This window comes from Delphinus delphis, chromosome 7 (genome assembly GCF_949987515.2).
Source record: "Delphinus delphis chromosome 7, mDelDel1.2, whole genome shotgun sequence".
In the NCBI taxonomy this organism is placed as follows: Eukaryota; Metazoa; Chordata; class Mammalia; order Artiodactyla; family Delphinidae; genus Delphinus; species Delphinus delphis.
In genome coordinates this window covers 46,379,734-46,401,342 of record NC_082689.1, presented here as the reverse complement: position 1 = coordinate 46,401,342, position 21,609 = coordinate 46,379,734, and the positions used below count along the sequence as shown (strand labels likewise).

At 36.1% G+C, this 21,609-nt stretch overlaps 1 protein-coding gene across 3 annotated transcripts in view; it reads right to left on the bottom strand.

The window, feature by feature from the left end:
• Positions 1-21,609, bottom strand: part of TFPI (tissue factor pathway inhibitor) — a 69,067-nt gene that overhangs the window by 38,139 nt on the left and 9,319 nt on the right. The gene's annotated exons all lie outside the window — the stretch shown is intronic.

Here is a 21,609-nt window from a genome sequence, read left to right as displayed (position 1 = left end):
TCCTGGACCGGGGCACGAACCCGTGTCCCCTGCATCGGCAGGCGGACTCCCAACCACTGCACCACTAGGGAAGCCCTCTATTATTTCTTTAATGCAGCTTTCAATTTCTGATTCCTCTTTCCCTTTACTCCCATTTCAAAAAAGAAACACATTTCCAAATTTTCATCTTTGTTTCCTTTAAAGTATGTTTCTGTTTTTATAATCAATTTCCTAACCAGGTTTTCTATGAGATTGCAAACAGAACTGTTGAAAAAGAAATTGTCTAACATTCTAGCAGTCCTTTGTCCCAGTTCTTCTCCCTCAACTTAGGGAGTTATCTGATTCAAAAGAGTTTCATAGAAAAGTGACTTTAAGTGATAAATCAACACATTTACTCTCTATAGGAAACAGATTTCAGCAGGAGAGTGAGACTTCCTGTTTCAAAATTATTTAAAGATCAATAGCAAAAAATAATGGAAAAGCACATACAAATTTTTTTTTTTAAGGCTATTTTTCCTTTCGATTCAAAAGTGGAAGGAAATGTGTAATGTTTACACAGCACGGGAAGAGAAAAAGAAGAGAATACATGCACGTGTTCAGCCACTGATGCGATTGGAATCAGGAAGGAAAGAGCAATGTTATCAGTAAACATTCAGAAATGCAGGAACAGATATTCCATCAAAAACAATTTAGAGAATATTCTGTTTATGTCTATAGTGGATCACAGCTGCAATATACATCATTAAAGTGTAGTCATAATAAATAATAAAGTAATAAATGGCATTTACTTTAAACTTCATTAAAATCACTAGTGAAATGTATAACCCATTTTCTCACACTTTGGAAATGATAACACATTTTTGAATTTTAGTCAGTAGCAGTGTTACAAAACTCCTAAATCATATCATAAAGTATTTTAATTCACAAATATATATGTATTTAAATGTATGTACAAATATACATATACACTGTTGACCTTTGACCAGCATGGATTTGAACTGCATGGGTTCACTTATACATGGGTTCACTTATACATGGGTTTTTTTCAATAGTAAATGCTATAGTACTACACGATCCACGGTTGCTTGAATCCTTGGATGTGGAACTGCTGATATAGAGGAATTGTGGATATGAAGGAATTGTGCATATGGAAGGCCTAATCAGAATAGTGTGACTACTTTTCTTCATGGACTAGATTCACATAGCTTCAGTATGGCATTGATAGTTTTAGTTTGGAAGTGTCCCACCACTGGACCAATATGTTTGAGGTGGAGAGCTACAGGAGACTAGCACAGATTTGGTGGACCCTAAAAAAAGTCAGGGGTCAGGGAATAGGAAAATGTCAAAACACTGCAAATCTTAATGTAAGTATATGAGTTTAAGGGTGGAGTGGACAGGTGTAGCTCCCAGGAGGAGTAGATTATTGCTTCCAGAAGAAATCAAGGCTGTTGGACAGAAAACACTATGAGTATGCTCTATAGAAAGCCATAGCTAATTAATGACTGACACAGAACTTGAATTCAAGTGAGCAGATTGCTAGTTCAGTACTTTTTCTTCTCCACAGTGTTGCCTCTGAAAAGTGACCGAAACCACTAAATATTTCAATTTCTAAGAGCAGTGTGGAAGACTGATTTGGGTGTGCGTGCCACTGAAAAAATAGTACAACTTGTTATAACATTCATAAAACTGTAATTTGTGGAGATCAACTAGAGTGAACTGATGTAATTATATATTATTGTAATGAACTTATTTTTAAATTTCAAAACGCATAATTACATTGTAAAATGACAAACAAGATAACAAACCTGACCTGAAGCTATCCAGTGATTAACACACTTCTTACACATCCTTGTATCTTTCTGTACTCGATTGTCTTAAATAGCTGGCCCCATTAAAAATATGTATTACCCAACCTGGTATCATACACAAAAATTGATTCAAGAGAATTCAACCATCTAAATGTGAAAGATAAAACATTAAATTTTAGGAGAAAAAACATACGAGAATATATTCATGATGAGGTTGGCAAGCATTTTTGAATCAAGATATAGACAGCACCAATTAAAAATAAAATACTGATAATTGGATTTCATTAAAATCAAGAACTGTTCAACAAAGGAAGCACCCTTAAGATACTGAAAAGGCAAGTTGTGAGGAAGTATTTGAAATTCATATATCTTAAGATTATATATTGAAAATGTATAAAGAACTACAAATAAATATGCAATTAAAAATGAATCAGGGCTTCCCTGGTGGCACAGTGGTTGGGAGTCCGCCTGCCGATGCCGGGGACATGGGTTTGTGCCCCGTTCAGGGAAGATCCCAAATGCCGCCGAGCGGCTGGGCCCGTGAGCCATGGCCGCTGAGCCTGCGCGTCTGGAGCCTGTGGTCCGCAAAGGGAGAGGCCACAACAGTGAGAGGCCCGCGTACCGCAAAAAAAAAAAAAAAAAAAGGATTAAAGATTGTACAGGCACTTTTCAATAGATTATATATATACAGCCAATAAGCATATTAAAAGATGCTCAACATCATTACTCATCAAAAAATACAAATCAGCACTGTTATGAGACACCACAACTAAAATTAGTAAAAACTGACAATACGAAATGTTGGTGAGGATGTGGACCTTTAACACTGTTGGTGGGATTATGCTATGATCTGAATGTTTGTGTTCCCCCAAGTCCTTATATAGAATTCTAACTCCCAAAGGTGATGGTATTAGGAAGCAGGACCTTTCAGAAGGGATTAGATCATGAGGGATGGGATGTGTTCTTATAAAAGAGATCCCACAGAGGTCCCTTGTACCTTCCATCATGTAACACAGCGAGAAGGCACCAGCTATGAACCAGGAAGAGGGCTTCACTCTTGCTAAATCCTCTTTAATTTATGATCTGTCATCAGAAGTTATTTAAGCAAGAATATATTACATGAATGTGTTGAGTTAGTGACTAGTTGTGCATAATAATATGTTAGTCACAAAGGGAGATTTAAAAATCTAGAGAAAGCCTTGACCCTTAAGGAATTTATGCTCAACCAATTGAATTAAATACAAATGCAATGTTAAGTGCCAAGATGAATTGTGAGAATATCTTTGCATATACCAGGCACATAGTAGTGGACAATAAATACATGTTAAATTATTTACCTTGAATAAAAATAGTATTTATACATTAGGGCAATAAACTAGAAATTCTAATCTCAGCTCTGCCAGCAACCTAAGTAACCTTCAGAAATTTACGTTTCCGAACCTGATTCATAAAATGCTTGACTTGGGCTAGATTGTCCTTAAATTACATTTCAGTTCTAAAAATTTATGCATTTGAACTAACACATTTTCCTCACTTTGCGGAATAACATAGTTATGTCATATAACTTACATTTTATAGTCACTTTAATGGTAATTTGCAGCATCAATTTTAACCTTTTTAGTCAAGGTATGTTCCTCGAATACTAGTTCAGCAAGATGTTATTAGTTATTATATTTAAAAAGTGTTCATAGATTAATATATATTTATATCTAAGTTTAAAAATTTATATAGGTTTCTTAACTCTAGGACTTTTAAAGAATGCTTAATGTGGTAATGTGTAATAGTATCTTCTATGGGAGATATAGTAACTGCATTTTGAAATTTATATGTCAAGGGCTATTTTCCCATAAAATATTTTTGGAAAATATCTTGAGAGATAATATTACAGATAAGAAAAAGTCAAGAAAAAGTCAGTAGGTTTTCTGAGCTAGAAAAATATTAAAAAGTATGATATGCTTTGTGCATTAATAAAATCCAGCATGTATGGAAAGATGTTGAGAGGGAAAAATTATAAGTGGAATTAACAGCTAGAATGTTGCAGATCAGATTGAAATTATGAAAAGGGAGTTATCAGTGGAACTACAGAGAAAGGGGCAGGTATTTTGAGTTAGTATTGATAAAACTGAGTCATTGAATAGATACAGAATATGAAGGTCAGAGGATTCAAGTATATCCTGAGTGAACTGTTGTGTGCTAGTCACACAACTTGGTAAATTAATGTAAATATTGATTGGTGTACATATTAGGGACAAATTCGGTCAGGACAGATTACATTTGAGGTTATGTTTTCTAAGTGGAACAGTATAAGGGCAGTTAAAGACACAAGGCAGGAGATAGGAAATATCTTGCTGTAGCCCCATCATCATCATCATCATTAGGGAGGATCATTTTGACAAGGGAAAAGGTGTCCAATATGTCATTCCCAGCTCCCCTTTCAACTTTATTTCCTGTCAGTCTTTTCTGTAATTACTCAGCTTTATGGATACTGCCTACTAATCCCTTGGCTCCACTGAAGCTGTTGATTCTTGAACATAGCATATTCATTCTAGGTTTAGTACTTTAAATTTGTTATTTCCTGTCATGGGGGCACTCTTCTACAAGATCCTGGAATGACAGACTCCCTTCTTTTAGTTAGGACACTTGTCAGGTATCCTCTCTCCAAAAGACCTTCTTTGAGCACCATATTTAAAAAGTAACAACCACCAGTTCCTCTATTACTCTCTATCTCAATAACTTGAGGGTTTTTTTTAAAGATTTTTTTGTCTTTTCATTATTGAATTGTAGGAGCTCTTCATATATTATGGATATAAGTTCTTTGCCAAATACATATAAATATTCTATCTTGGTCTATCTTATCTCTTCAATTTTATATGTATCTTTTGATAAGCACAAACTTTTAATTTTGATAATTTCAATTTAAAAAAATGTTTTAATAGCTATAACTATATCCACAGAGTTGTATAAACATCACCACAATCAATTTTAGAATATTTTCATTACCCTATAAGGAAATTCCCCACCCTTTAGCCATCACCCCCAGCAATTTTCCCATCCTCACGTTCCTAGGAAACCATTAATATAATTTGTTTCTATATATCACCTAATTCTAGACATTTCATATAAATGGCTTTGAGTCTGGCTTCTTTCATGTTTACAAGGTTAACCCATACCGTAGCTTATATCAGTACTTAATTTCTTTTTTTAAAACTTTATTTACTTTATTTATTTTCGGCTGTGTTGGGTCTTCGTTGCTGCGTGCAGGCTTTCTCTAGTTGCAGTGAGTGGGGGTTACTCTTTGTTGTGATGCACGGGCTTATTGTGGTGGCTTCTCTTGTTGCTGAGCATGGGCTCTAGGCGTGTGGGCTTCAGTAATTGCAGCACACGGGCTCATTAGTTGTGGCTTGTGGGCTCTAGAGCACAGGCTCAGTAGTTGTGGCACATGGGCTTAGTTGCTCAGCGGCATGTGGAATCTTCCCAAACCAGGGCTCGAACCCGTGTCCCCTGCATTGGCAGGCAGATTCTTAATCACTGTGCCACCAGGGAAGTCCCAGTACTTAATTTCTTTTTATTGCTAAAAGTATTCTATAAATATACCACAATTTATTTATCCATTCATCATTTAATGAACATTTGTGCTGTTACTACTTTTTGGATATTATGAATAATGCTGCTATTAACATCTGTGCACGAGTTTTTGTGAGGATATATGTTTTTATTCCTTTTAGGTATATACCTAGGAATGAAATTATTGGATCATATGATAGTTCTGTTTAGTCATTTGAGGAACTGCCAAACTGTTTTCCAAAGCAGCTGCACCATTTTACATTCCTAAAAGTAATGACTTGCTTTGTTTTTGGAATAGCACTTATCACCACTTACATATTTATTTGCATACATAGTCACTGTCTCTCCATCACTAAAGCATTTTCCATTCTTAGCATAACATTCACAATTCTATGTTCAATACCCAAAATAATGACTGACATAAGGATAAATAAATGAATTAATATGGATAAACTTTGTGAATTAAAATTAGGTTACAATATGGATCATTAGATATATCCATACAGTTTTATTTATTTCTACCAATCCCACCAAAAAATAAAGACATTAGAATCAATGTGATGGAATGTCCATTTATCCACATTTATTTTTCTAATTGTGTCTTTTGTATTGCTTATTCCACTTTTCTGGAAGTATAAAATATTTTAATTGAAAAATTTGTTTAAAAAGAAAATTTTCAAAGAAAATGTAAAATGAATAGAGTAGATTTCTATTTGTAAAATTTTGCTTAAGTGATAGGTAATTTGCAACTCAAAGAAAGAAGACAGGGTGATTACTTAAATCCAATCAAAAGAGATGGTGAGTGTGTAGGAGAGATGACTAAAGAAAGGTGTGCTTAGAAAAGAGGTAATTAGGTGAAAGAAATGTATTATTTATTACTTCACTATTTATTTATGATATTAATATTCTTGAGAGGGTATGTGAAAGAAAGGCAAGTGGTCTGTGTGAATCTAGTAAGTGAGGAGCAAAAATGGAAAGGAAAAATGAAGAACTTTGAGGTTTTCACTTGTTGAGGATATGAGCTCATCTATGAACTTCACATCAACTATAATACTCTTAAAAATCCTATCCTATATGAAATATTACACCCATGTTAAGAAAACTGAAGCTCAGAAAGGGAATATAATTTTTCCAAGTAGAATGAAACTGAGCTAATATTTGCACCTATATCTGTGTAACTTCAGAGCTCAAGGTCACATCACCATACCAAGCTGCTGTCCCAAGAATTGGTCAATCTGTCTCAGCATTGTCTAGAAAGCACCCTACCTCCAGCTGCCTTCAAGGTTATTCTGGTTTGCTTGACAAGTATATTACTGTGGTAGAGGTGGCTATATCCCATATGGAAACCAAGAGCCATCAAATCAATCCAAGTAATGCCCTAAGTAACATCTCTCTCCCTCCCTCCCTCCCTCGCCCCTTCCTCCCTTCCTTTTCTCCTCCATCCCTCCCTTCCTTTTGCATGTTTAGTGGTTAAGAGGAGGGATCTGGATTAACACTGTGATATGAGCTGAACTGTGTCCTCTCCAAATTCATATGTTAACGTCTTAACCCCCAGTACATCGGAATGTGACTGTATTTGGAGACAAGGCCTTTGAATAGATAATTAAGGATAAATGAAGTCATTGGGGTGGGTCTATATGACTGGTGTCTTTATTAAAAAAAAGAGAAAGCAGACACAGAGAAAGACTGACTACCTATAAACCCAGGAGAGAGGCCTTAGAAGAAATAAATCCTGTTGACACCTTGATCTCAAACTCTAGCCTCCAGAACTGAAAGGAAATACATTTCTGTTGTTTAAGCTACCCAGTCTGTCATACTTTGTTTATGGCAGTTCTAGTAACCTAGTACAGACTGTAAAACTTCAAATACCAGTTCTGTACCTTACTACTTACATGAATTTGACAATATATTTATCCTCTCTTTGCCTCTATTTACTCATTTATAGACTGGGTATTTTACTAAAACCTATTTCAGAGGGTGTGAGGATTAAATGGAAAGGTCATTAGATTGATGACTAATACAATAAATTTTAGCTATTATAATCATTTTAAGTAATCCTTGACATCATTTTGGGTGTACTGTACAAACGGAAGCAAAATATTTTGCTTATTCTTTGTTGAGCTATATTGAGCTTATTCTTTGTTGAGAATGTCATCTCAGACCCTGAAAATCTAAACAATTGAAAATATAGCACTGATTTGTAAAGACCTTAGGCCCAAACTGAGAGACATTTTTGTGATAATTTGGTTAGGTTTGGGAGGTTTCTTGGGCTACAAGTTGTAAGATGAGGCAGTACAGATCTTAATGTAAAATGAATGTTTTTCTAAGAATCCAAGTCCATTGGCAGAAATATGTTGGCAATTTGGCTTTGGTGAGAACAACTCAAAGGAAATGGCAATGGATGTTGATGTGGATGAGAACTTGTGGCAGGATTCAGAGCAAAAAGCTCATAGGTAATGGAAGAGACCAATAGTAGGCTGGAAGGATAGCATTAAATTTCTTTCTTTTTTTTTTTTAATTTTGGCTGTGTTGGGTCTTCATTGCTGCGTGCGGGCTTTCTCTAGTTGCTGCAAGCGGGGGCTACTCTTCGTTGCAGTGCGCAGGCTTTCTCATTGAGGCAGCTTCTCTTGTTGCGGAGCACGGGCTCTAGGCGTGCAGGCTTCAGTAATCGCAGCACATGGGCTCAGTAGTTGTGGCATGCGGGCCCTAGAGCGCATGAGCTTTAGTAGTTGTGGCTCATGGGCTCTAGAGTGCAGGCTCAGTAGTTGTGGAGCATGGGCTTAGTTGCTCTGCTGCACTTGGGATCTTCCTGGACCAGGGATCAAACCCGTGTCCCCTGCATTGGCAGGCAGATTCTTAACCACTGCACCACCAGGGAAGTCCCCAGCATTAAATTTCTAATACATCATTTTGGGAAAGGCATATAACAACATGTAGGCAGTTATTACTCTATTTTATCATTAGTTTTGGGGTACATGCTTGTTATTTTATCATCTTATAAATTTATCTGGAAAAATCACATGTTGTGTTTACGTGTATATTATCATCATGGTGCTTATATAATTTAAACTTCCTAGTTCAGATTTTCCTTATCACATATCACTAAACTTTTTCTTTTTTAAAATTTTACTATTAATCTCTAAGTTCAATGAGTACTTTGCCACGTCTAAAAGAAATTTCATGTTGGCTGCTTATTTATTTGCAGTGTAGCAATGAAAGACAGGAGAGACAAAACCTGACAACTTGAAAAATAATTCCAATTTTCTGCTCAGCAGTGGCAATGTTGTTATCCTCTTGGTGTTTAATACTTCCCTTCACTCAGTTTGGCTGAACCCCAGGGGGGCTGCCCACTAAAACCTAGTGCCTGTCTTTATCTCTAACCTTTGTGCTTTCTTGGCTGTTTCTCATTTTGGGTGAGTTTGCAGTGCCCTAACAACAAGGATAATGAATGAAGAAAGGTAACATGAGAATAAATCTACAGTAAGGGGAGGAAGACAAAAAGCCCTATCGGTATTCTTACAGTTTTCTATTTTTTTTTTTAAATGTTTTGAAGTTCATTTTTTATAAGTAGTATTTTCAACTGAAAATTCCCAAATATTCACAACAATTAGAGTCTGGAAATGGATTTTTGTTAAATATATTTCTCACTAGACTTCCAACACTTGTTCCTGAATAGAGTTACTGAAATTGCATAATCTCAGTGAGAGATTTGAGAGCCAGATTTTTCTCAGGAAAAGAGTATTTTTCTAAATAAATACATTGTGGAAATACAAATGTTTGGGCAGTTTCCCAAGAGAGATCTAAGGCTGTGTAACTGCACGTTTGCCACATAGCAAATTCTAACAAGTCAGTACAGAGCCTTATCTCTTTATTAACTCCCCCCGGGATCTCACATTACTGAGGCATTGAGTCATCACTATAAGCATTATTTTGGTATCAGGATTATTTATCTATGACCTACAATTAAAATTAAGATCAAATTTCCTGAGGCTCTGGCTGTATGGTATATTCACCACATTTATTTTAAGAATGATAATAGAAGTACAAAGATATATCATTATAAAACATTTGTATTTTGCAATGATTCATTATTTTTTGAAGTGGTTTCTTACCTATTAGGTTACTGTATCTTTTTTTTTTAATTTATTTAAATTTTTGGCTGTGTTGGGTCTTTGTTGCTGGGTGCGGGCTTTCTCAAGTTGCGGCGAGAGGGGGCTGCTCTTCGTTGCGGTGCACAGGCTTCTCATTGTGGTGGGTTCTCTTGTTGCAGAGCACGGGCTCTAGGTACGTGGGCTTCAGTACTTGTGGCACATGGGCTCAGTAATTGTGGCTCACGGGCTCTAGAGCGCAGGCTCAGTAGTTGTGGTGCATGGTCTTATTTGCTCCGCAGCATGTGGGATCTTCCCGGTCCAGGGCTCGAACACGTGACCCCTGCATTGGCAGGCCGATTCTTAACCACTGCGCCACCAGAGAAGCCCCAGGTTACTGAATCTTGATAATAATGCTGTGTAGCCAGTGGGGCAGGTATACTGAATTTATATTAGAGATGCATGGTTTGTTTTCCAACCTCATATGCCCAGGTGGTTAGTAAGTGACAGAGGCAGGATAGGATCTCAAAGCACCGTTAAAATAAACAAGATTTGTGGAATAGAGACCAAATCCAATGCAGGAAACTATAATTAAATGTATTAATCACTTATCTCTTAGTCTCTCTTATCACTTAGTCTCTCTCTGTTTATTTCTTTTTGCGATATACCTTTATTGTGACTTGAAGACGATGATTAGGCAATATCACCGTGGGAACTACGGGATAAAAATTGATTTCTCAAAATAATTGATTTCTCTGGTTTGCTAATCCTACAAGTACAATTAACTGACCAATATAAGTTTTTACTGTGATCATTACGGTAATTTTTGATTCAGTAAGTTGCCGAAATGTTTTCTATTCCTAGCTTTAGCTCTACACTTCATTAGTAATTATATTTATTACTGTGTAAATATTTCCACATCACTCTATCCATACATACGGGTAGCTGGTTTTTGGCCCAAGCCTTAGAGAACCATATTAGAGAAGGTAATAGGTCATAAACCTTAGAAAACTTAGGTGTTTGCCTCTCATACCTGGGAAGAGGATACAGAAGTTCACCCATCAGTCAAAGCCTGAATGAACAGATTAGAAGAAGTCTACACAAGGGAACATCTAAAAGAGGTACTTGAAAAATCTGTTAAGTAACATATTTTCTCTTTTTTTCCCAAACTTTAGAAGAAATAGAAACCACATATACACGCATTTAAAAAAATCTTGGCTAAAGACTAGAGTTGAAAAGAGCAAATTCCTATTTTATTTAAGCCCCATTTCAAACATGTAATTATAGTCAGCTCTTGAAATATCTGGGATTAATTTTCATATTGTAGATTAAGTCTTTGTTTAGATTTTCTCTCTAGATGCCTGCTTTTAAGCCACCTTATTTTTTGTTTTTACCGTGGGGTGGTGAAATTACAGTTTGTCACTTTAATGATAATAAATCATAATGTGAAAAGCAGTTTCCAATAATGAGCCTTAATTATTATTTCTTTCTCATTTATATTTCACACTCTGTCTAAGATAATGTTGTTAACTTATCCTCATTTGATAGAGAAAACAAATAGTGGTTCAAAATGATAAAATAACTTTTCTAAGAAAACAGCTTGCAAGTGGTTGTGCAGATGTACTAATTCTAAAGCAAATGCCTTAGTTATTGCTTTATACTGTCAAATTAAAAAAAAGTTTTGGTAAAAGAAAATTTAAATATTATTAAAAATTATATTTACACATGCCTCTGTGGATTGATTAGTGTGATTTGTTGTAATAAAAATGGTTAAGTCAAAATTTGAAAAAGACACTACAGATTTGATTAAGGCAGTCATCATAGAATGGAACCATGCTCCAAAGCATGTTGGCAGCATAAGTTTTTTGGAACTCTGAGCATGCAATATTATAAAGGAAGTTTATGTTGATAGGCCAGCTAGTAAAAAATGAGTGAAAGAGCCTCAATGCTTAAGGTAGGCAATCATCAATGACCTAGTCCAGGTTTGAGGTCTGGCAAGAATGCTGAATTAGACCTCGTTCAAGGTAGTTTTTCTTTCCTATCACTTCCAACCAGCCAACACGGCTTGAAATGGATCTTTGTCAGGTAAGGATACAAGTGATTTTGTGGATAAAGCTCACAGGAGCTATCTTAGTCTACTATGGCTGCCATAAGATGATACCATGAACTAGATGGCTTAAACAACAGAAACAAATTTCTCACAGTTCTGGAGGGAAGTCCAAGACCAAGGCATTGGCAGAATCAGGCTCCTGGAGAGAGCTTTCTTCTTGGCTTGCAGAAACCACCTTCTCTCTATGTCCTCAAGTGGCCCTTCTTCTGTGTGTGCATACATAGAGAGAAGGATCTCTCTCCCTTCCTCTTCTATAAGGTCACCAATCCTGTCAGATTAGGACACCACTCTTATGACCTCATTTTAACATTAATTATCTCCTAAAAGTCTTATGTCCAAATACAATCATATGGGGGATTATGGTTTCAACATATGAATTTGGGGTGGGAGGGACACAATTCAGTTCATAGCAGGAGCCCTCCTAGTTTCTTAAGAAAGTATCTCTAAACTTGGTGAGTAGATTTGTTTCAGAAGCAAGGGTCACTTCCCTTTTGTCATTAGGCTGTGGGAAGAGATACATCAGCCCTAGAGTTTGCTTTTTAATGTGTAAGCCGATTCTTTTCTTTCTGCACAATTACAGACTACCATGTTCTATTTCTTGTTGCTTAAAAATTAAGCCTGAGGCAGGACTGGCCATGGCCTGCCACATTCCTATAGGAAATGTAGAATCACCTATACTATAAGGATGCTTAGTATCCAGTTCTCTCAATTTATGTGCTTTTGTTGGGTTTTTGTTGTTATTTACTAAGAGGGGATGTGTTCTGAGAAAATTGTTCTGTATAATCTCTTCTAGGAAGGTGTCTTTTAAAGTTCACAACAAGAAGGAAAGACTTGGCAGGTAAAACAGACCCTCACTGCCTAATCCCTTCTCTGCTTCATTCCTTAACTGTAATCACAAATCATATGTTCCAGAGCAGAAAGCACTGCACTGTATGTCAGTCCTTATAACTTGAAATTAGAGAATAATTTTTACTCAGCCAGTTAGTTTTCTGGGCTATGAAAAGTTTTATTTTAAGATTGGATTTTTTTCATAATTTTGCATAATAAAGTTTATTAAATTATCCTAAGGGCCTGAAAACTAAGTATGTACCATTTGCCGCAAGATATTAGGAAAATGAGAAGTTATGATTACTCTTATGGAAAAGGATGTAGAGACACTCCCAGCTGCAGCAGAGAGGAAATTCTGTGGTAAATTCCTACTCACAGGGTCTTCCTTACCTCTCCACCTCTGGAATCATGCTCTGATTCAATCTCATAAATGCTATGGATATATTGGTTCTGTATCAAATCTCTGCACAAATGGAGTCTTTTCAGAATCCTGCCTTGAACACTGAGACAAAATAGCTCCATGATTATGTTCCATTCCCTTTCATGTTTTTTTTAAATCACTGCACTTATCCCTATATAACACATTTGCTTACTATCTGTTTTCTCTGTCCTTAAAAGCGGCAATTATATCTGTTCTTTCTGGTATCTAATAGGAGCTCAATAAATGTTTATAGAACAAATCAATGAATTAAGAGTTCTGCAAAAAAGAAAGTAAAAAGTCACTGGAGAAATTTAAAACAAATGTATAAACTAAAATTATTTAAAACTGTATGAATGAGAGGGAACATAATGGACTTCAATTATAACTTAATCCTCTACTAGAGATGACAATAAGTATTCAACTAATTATTTCTTCCTTTTCTCCACCCTTACTTCTGAGAAAACCTGCCCATATTCTCTACTCATAAAGTCAGCTCTCCAAACTCCTACTGAATGGATAATAATGAAGTCACATTAGCATCTGGCCACTGCTGACTTGCCAAGGGGTAGACATATACACAGAGTCAGATGATTTGCTGGTCTATAGAGAGAGGTATGGTGTAGACTTCCAGAGAGGGCCAAATAACAAGAGCTCACTAGAGAGGCTGCGATGGTGATCTTAGTTGTTCTTTTTTTAAAAAAATTTATTTATTTATTTTTTATACAGCAGGTTCTTATTAGTTATCTATTTTATACATATTAGTGTATACATGTCAATCCCAATCTCCCAATTCATCCCACCACCAACAGCCCCCCGCAACCCGGTGATCTTAGTTGTTTACATTCTAGTCTCTGCCTTAGCTCATGACTGTATGTTCTCTATAATACTCCATAGTCTATCAAGGAATTCCAATTGTGCCCTTGAGGTCTTATTATATGTGTTGTTTATTTCATCTAAATGAATCTTGTTTTATGACACATAATTAAAATGTGATATATTTTATTATCACCATATTTGACATAATGGTCAATATCTTTTTATTTAAAAAAGTCAATAACAGAAAAGTAAATGTATTTAAGGAATTTTTTCTATGTGTATTTTGCAACAATTTAGTTATAATTTTATGATACAAATTTAATTTTTCATTCAAAAATATCTATAGTATATTCTTTTAATATAACTTTAAGACTATAATAAGCTTATAAGTTCTAGGTACCTAGAAATTTTATTTTTCCCATCTTTACAATGAGAAAAATACAAAAAATGTTAACAATAAAACCATCCAGAAATTGTCTATTTAATTTGTGTTTGATGCCATTTAGAAAAAAATGTAGTTTGGTTTTCATCTAAGTGATATATCTGTATAAATCTAAAGTAAGCATTCTATGGTGGTTACTAGAGCCTGAGGGATGGGGAACTTGGGGAGATGTTGTTTAAGGGCACAAACTTATAGCCAGTAGATAAATAAGTCGTGGAGATCTAATGCACAGCATAGTGATTATAGACAACAGTACTGTATTATAAACATCAAAGTTGCTAGGAGACTAGATCTTAATTGTTCCTACCACAAAAAAGAAATGATAATTATGTGATGTGATAAAGGTATTAGCCAATGCTATGATGATAATCATATTGTTATGTATAAATATATCAAATCTACACATCATGCACTTTAAATTCACACAATGTTATATGTCAAATATATCTCAATAAAAAAGTAAGCATTCTATTTGGTATTATTGAGATAGTATGAATCATAGGTAAAATTTTACTATGATTATGTATTACTAACTGTAATAGATTTAAATAAATATTTTCATCCAAAGCAGGAGAGTTTTAAGTATTTGTAAGATACTCATTGGAGCCACGAAATAAGAAGCTCAATATGTAGACATGGAGCTCAGGGTAGACATCTCTGTAGAGACAGAAATGTGAGAATCAAGATAAAAATGAAAATTACTCTGTGGAGTGCTGAGGTTGATTTGATTAACAAGTACTTAGGTAGCATGTGATATGAAGCAGGTGTTTTTCTGAATGATTGTGCAAATATTAATTCACATAATCCTGACAGTGACTCTATAAGGTGAGTGTGAAGATGGGGAAGGAACACCCTATAAGTGAACTGTGGAGAACAAGGATGAGGGAAATAGGTCTAAGAAGAAGATTAAGAAATAGACAGGGAAACAAAAGGAAACCTGGGAGGCTGTAGTGACATAGATGCTAAGGAAGTGAATACTTCATAACATTGGCACAAGTTGACAATATCTAGAGCACAGAGGGTTCAAGTACAAGAGTTAAAAAACATGCATGGGGTTTAGTGACAGTGGCATTGTCAGTACCCTTGCACACTGCAAAATAAAATTTGGTACAGTGGTGGAGGGCAGCAACTGGTGACCTGAGGAAGGAATTGGAACAAAGGCTGTGAAAACAGCAATTGAGGATATCATTTTATAAATCTATGCTGGAAAGTAAGAGAGGGTGTTTGAGGGATACTTTTGTCGAGGGCTTAGTTTAATATAATTCTGCCACTAGAGAGGAAGAGACAAAAGCTAAAAATAAAATAAATAGAGACTGAGATCCTGGACACAAGTAAAGAGGGTCTAACCTTGGCCTGAAGAAAAGAGTAACTTCCATTGAAATGAGGTTTTCTCTGTGGGGAGAGAAATAGGACACATTTTTCAGGTGTGTGTGTGTCTGTGTGTGTGTCTGTGTGTGTGTGTGTGTGTGTGTGTGTGTGTGTGTCTTATGATGGAGCTGTTGAAGAGTAGACAGAAGGTTGAAGATTTTCGGACTTCCCTGGTGTGCAGTGGTTAAGAATCTGCCTGCCAATGCAGAGGACACGGGTTCAAGCCCTGGTCCAGGAAGATCCCACATACCATGGAGCAACTAAGCCCGTGTGCTGCAACTACTGAGTCCATGTGCTGCAACTACGGAAGCCCACACACCTAGAGCCCATGCTCTGTGACAAGAGAAGCCACCGTAATGAGAAGCCCATGCCCCGCAATGAAGAGTAGCCCCTGCTTGCCACAACTAGAGAAAGCCCATGCGCAGCGATGAAGATCCAATGCAGCCATAAATAAATAAATAAAAGAAAATTGAAGATTTTCTTGCTGTGATTCAATTTTCTATGTGAAGAAGAGGCTGAGATTTTCTGTTCAAAATGTCAAGAAATAATGGATTTTTTAAAATGTGAGGGTTTGCCATTTTCTCCAGGTAAAATAAAATGGCGTATCGAAAATCTTAAAGGATTATGGGCTGCTGGAATCCCAAACTATAAATTCATAGTAATTTGTGCCTTCAAAATTCATTGCTTTTTCCCTCCAGATTCAAGAATTAAACTTTTGAAGGATTTAGAGTTGGATTTTATCAATTGGACAGAGATAAAAGACAAAAAAGGCAGGACTTTGAGTAGTGTTGGCAAGGGGAAGTATATAAGTGGCTTATTATTTAATCGTCGACTAAAAATTTTTCCTAAATGTGTACTTTCTTTGTTAAAAAACGTAGATGATACTTTAAGGTACTGATATGACACTTGGGAATTTAAAAATATGAAAATGACTAAATGCACAATCTTTTTAAGAATAGAAATATTACATTTTTAAACAATGTAGGTATGCAACATTGACAATTATTAGATATGGCAGCACATCCATCCATCAGGTGTAATATTATACAAAGTTAAATTGGTAATGATAATGACTAGAAGATTAAGAGGGGATTAATCATGGTAATATGAATTTTAAAAGCTGTATACAAAAATATATGTATACTTTAAGATAAACTAAGCAAAAATTGGTGTTTATACAGAAAAATATGCTTTAATAAGGGAAATTAGGTCAGTGAGATTATGGATATATTATTGTCTTTTTTTTTTTAAACTTTGTAAGGTGTTGTTTCAGTCATCTCATTTGCTTATGCAACAACAATTCTGTCACTTTTCATTGATAGATGAACTGAATATGTTCATATGTCCAGTTCTCAGGGAAGGATAGCCTATGCCCACCTAAGGAATAAATTCATAAATAATAAACTCTTCATTAATCTACATTAATCATGGTGATTCCATTTCCCTTACAGACATTGGTTTAGATATTTCTATTTCATAAATCTCTGACCAATGAGATGAGAAAGGAAGTATGCTATCTTCCAGGGCTGGGGAACTTTTGAAAAAGGTCCTTATTCTAAATGGAGCCACATGGGAGGGCACATAATATTTCCTTCCACTTGTTTTGTCTGTATGTGATGCCTATGACTGAAGCAATCATCTTGTAATGTTGAGAACTATCCCTAGATAAGGATGACCTGCTGTTAGTGATGGAAATAAAAAGATGGAAAGCACTTAGATCTGTGTTGAATTAACAAATCTTGAAGCATCCTCTGTACTTTGTATGTGAACTAGTAAATGGCCTCATATTTAAGCTACTCATGCTATGGATTTTGCCTTCTAGCAGCCAAATGTAACCTGACAGTTATTCTGCTGTTTTTATTTCACAAACTGGCTATTAACCAACTTTTTCAGCATTTTTGATTTGAGAATGCTTGGAGGATGGGAAAATAATATCATTACTATAAAGCTCAGGTCAGAATCCCCTTTTCTTATCATTAAAATTATTTTGGGGGCTTCCCTGGTGGTGCAGTGGTTGAGGGTCCGCCTGCTGATGCAGGGGACACAGGTTCGTGCCCCGGTCCGGGAAGATCCCACATGCCGCGGAGCGGCTGGGCCCGTGAGCCATGGCCGCTGAGCCTGCGCGTCCGGAGCCTGTGCTCCGCAACAGGAGAGGCCACAACAGTGAGAGGCCCGCGTACCGCAAAAAAAAAAAAAAAAAAAAAAATTATTTTGGGACTTCCCTGGTACCACAGTTGATAAGTCTCCACGCTCCCAGTGCAGGGGGCCTGGATTCGAATGCTGGTCAGGGAACTAAATCCCACATGCATGCTGCAATTAAGAGTTCACATGCCACAACTAAGGAGCCTGGGAGCTACAACTAAGGAGCCTGCCTGCCGCAACTAAGGAGGCTGCCTGCCGCAACTAAGAAGCCCAGCTGCCGCAACTAAGACCCGGTGCGACCAAATAAATAAACAAATAAATAAATATCAAAAAAATTATTTTGCCCTTAAAATAATGCCTGATGTTTTGCTTTATAAAAGTCAGATTATCAGATTATATTCTAAAACTACACCCAGACTAATGATAAAATATGGGAAACAATGAAGCAAAACACTCTGAACCTGGTAAGTAAATTAATATTGGAACACAGTAAAATACAACCAAAACAACAACAAAAACAAGCCTCCCCAAATAGTTGCAGACTATTCACTCTAATCATGTTTACTAAAAGATTGGCCAATCCTTCAGGAAACATCTATTGGATTTGGCTCTTGTTACAGGAAGTCATATTTCTGGAGAACTGCTTAATGTGGAATTCTTTAATGTTAGCAAATATGTCAAATCACAACATTTATCTGTATTTTAGATTGTGACAATTGCACTGATAAAAAAGTTTGTTACTCTCTCTCTCTTTTGGATATGAAGTGGTTGTTAGGTATGATTTTATAAAGCAGGGAAGTTTCCTCTAGGAATGAAATGTTAAAAGCTGTTTACTGTGTAGGTCTAATTTCTTGTCATTTGTAATACTATGAGAAAGAAAACTTAAAAAAAAAAAAAAATCCCAGAGAAAAGAAATAGCTATGCCAGGAGAAAAAAGCGAATATCTTCATGTTACACCAAATAGCACACAACATATGTAAACTAAGTTTATTTAAAAAATTTTAAAAAGCTGAAGTGAAGGGCAATGTCATAGAATTATATACTGCTAGAGATATAAAAGACTACAGGGAGGGCTTCCCTGGTGGCGCAGTGGTTGAGAGTCCGCCTGCCGATGCAGGGGACACAGGTTCGTGCCCCGGTCCGGGAAGATCCCACATGCCGCGGAGCGGCTGGGCCCGTGAGCCATGGCCGCTGAGCCTGCGCGTCTGGAGCCTGTGCTCCGCAACAGGAGAGGCCACAACAGTGAGAGGCCCGCGTACCACAAAAAAACAAAAAACAAAAAACCCTAAAAACTACAGGGATAAGTATCTAGAATATCCTGCGTTTTTTAATGAGGACACTGAAGCCCTGAAACTAATTTTTTCTCTCTGAAGTCTTACATTTGCATATTGACAGAGCTTCAACTCAAACACAGGAATTGTGACCATCCCAAAAAAGGGCAACTGCAAGCTTAAGAAAGACCCACTATTTTCATAAATATCTTCTTCTTTCTTTTTTCCCCTAAAGTGAATTTCAGATTATTTACATTCTCTAGAAATTAGCAATTCATCAAAACATAAGTAGGGGATTTTTATTCTCTGTTTTGGACTAAAGTTCTATAAGTAAAGTAAGTCAAGAAACTCACCAATTATTTTTTTAAACTTTTGTGTTTATATTTTTAAGAGGAAAAATAATCTCCCTCTAAATAATAATAGGGAATATTAATTCTTATTACTAGCCAAGAGAGAAGAGTGAGAGAACTGGATGTGGAGAAGGAAAATCGAGAAGCAATAAGAGAGAGCGAGAGAGTAAAAAGATAATTATAAAGTTTAGTGGAAATGTAGGGAGTTCCCTGGTGGTACAGTGGTTAAGAATCTGCCTGCCAATGCAGGGGACACAGGTTCAAGTCCTTGTCCAGGAAGATCTCCCATGCCATGGAGCAACTAAGCCTGTGCACCACAACTACTGAGCCTGCACTCTAGAGCCCGTGTGCCACAACTGCTGAAGCCCACATGCCCTAGAGCCCACGCGCCACAACTACTGAGCCCATGTGCTGCAACTGCTGAAGCCCACGCTAGGGCCCATATGCCACAACTACTGAGCCCACGTGCTGCAACTACTGAAGCTCACATGCCTAGAGCCCGTGCTCCGCAACAAGAGAAGCCACTGCAGTGAGAAGCCCGTGCACCACAATGAAGAGTAGCCCCTGCTTGCTGCAACTAGAGAAAGCCCACATGCAGCAATGAAGACCCAAAGCAGCCAAAATAAATTAATTAATTAATTAATTTTAAAAAGAATAGTGGAAATGTAAATATGTAAAGATATTTCTGAAATTTGTAAGAAAGGTCCAAAGAGAGTGTATATATTTTACTAAGAAAAATACAATGAACAAAGGAAAACAAGATAGAAATACATAATAAAAGAAATAATACCAAAGATTCTTCCTTATATCGTTGCCCATAGCTAACAAAACTCTTAGAAAAAAGGTAGGGAATTATTTTGTCTAGATATTACAGTTAAATTTGTAAGACATTTTGTCAAAAGAAGGTGGCATTCATTTCTTTGAATGAGTTCACCTTTCCTCATCACAGGGACTCTTCTTAATCTAATACAGTTTAACAGCAAAGATCTTCATAGTATGCTGTTTTCATTTCTTTCCTTTAAGCAGGAAAATAAATAAATAGATAAATAAATAAATAAAACTTGGTATTATATATCTAAACCAAAATGGAGATTTCTGAGGATATAATTCTGGTCAACTACTAATGCCAGTAGCCCCAAATGGAAGGAAATAAAAAAGAAAAACAAAGGAATACAATGAATTTTGGTGTGAGAAAAGAATTGAATATATTAACTATGTCTTTATTATCATTACTGTCCATATTAGAAAGAAAATTACATAGAAAGACCTATGGCTGCTTCTGTTTTTTCTCCTGTTTGTATCTGCTCTTCTAGGCATCCATTATTTAGTAAGATAAGAAAATGGTATTTCAGGACCATTGCTTCTCTGATTATATGTCTATCAATCAATCTCCTGATTACATAATTAATTTATTAATTCTAATTAATCTATTAATTAATATTGAGTATGACATCTTAGGCAGGAGGTATATGTATTTTGGAAAGACAGTTGAGACCTTCCTAACGGGTTTCTAATTAGAACCTTGATTCATAGCTTATGTAATTCAGGTTATTTTACCTTTTTTAATTTTAAAGATCAATAGATAAAGTCAAGTCTGCTTCCTCATTTCCCCTCAAAGTCTGTTGCCATCTTAGATTTTGTCTCTGCTTAGACAAATATATTGGAAACTTCTCAACTTCCTGCTTTTGATAGTATCTGTTGTAGTATGAGAAAAGGAGAGCAAAATGTTAGTCCATGTATGGGAAGTTCCCACAAATATTCCTATACTGTCATTTCCTTGAGGGAAAGAGAAGCAAAATTTATACTCAATATACCTGAGGCTAGATATTTATAACATTCTGGTGTCAGATAAATAATCAGGTAACTTTGTTTCTATGAAAGTGTTATGATTCCAAATATTAGCTAAAGTTTTTATACTTAAGTACAATAAACATGTTGAACCAGTAATGATCAATTTTCTCCCTCCTCAGTGAGGGTAATTCTGTGGGTAAAGTAAGTCCGAAAGTAAAAAACCCAGGAATTTCTGATTGTGCTCTAATGAAAAGCAACTGAGCTTAGTTCAAGATTGGAACCGCAGCTGTTGGTGACTACACCCATGACATCCTGAGTTCAACTTTCTGAGTCATCATTGTAAAGGAACAGGGGCCCCAGGCAGCTAAGTCATGGTCCTCCAGGAACCATTAACATGTTAATCTTCAGCCACTTCCATTCAGACTGTAAAATGTCAGACCCATGAAACAATGAACTATGGACTCAGAGAATGAAAGGAAACTAGTGCTACTTCCTTTTTTACTCATAGCATCCAATAAATAGTTCTTTTTTCTCTTGGTTCCTCACATTGAATGCTCATTATTTTACATTTTTATAAATATCTGCTAGTTTCTCTAAATTGTCATTCCTTTTTCTCCTATCCATATTCTAC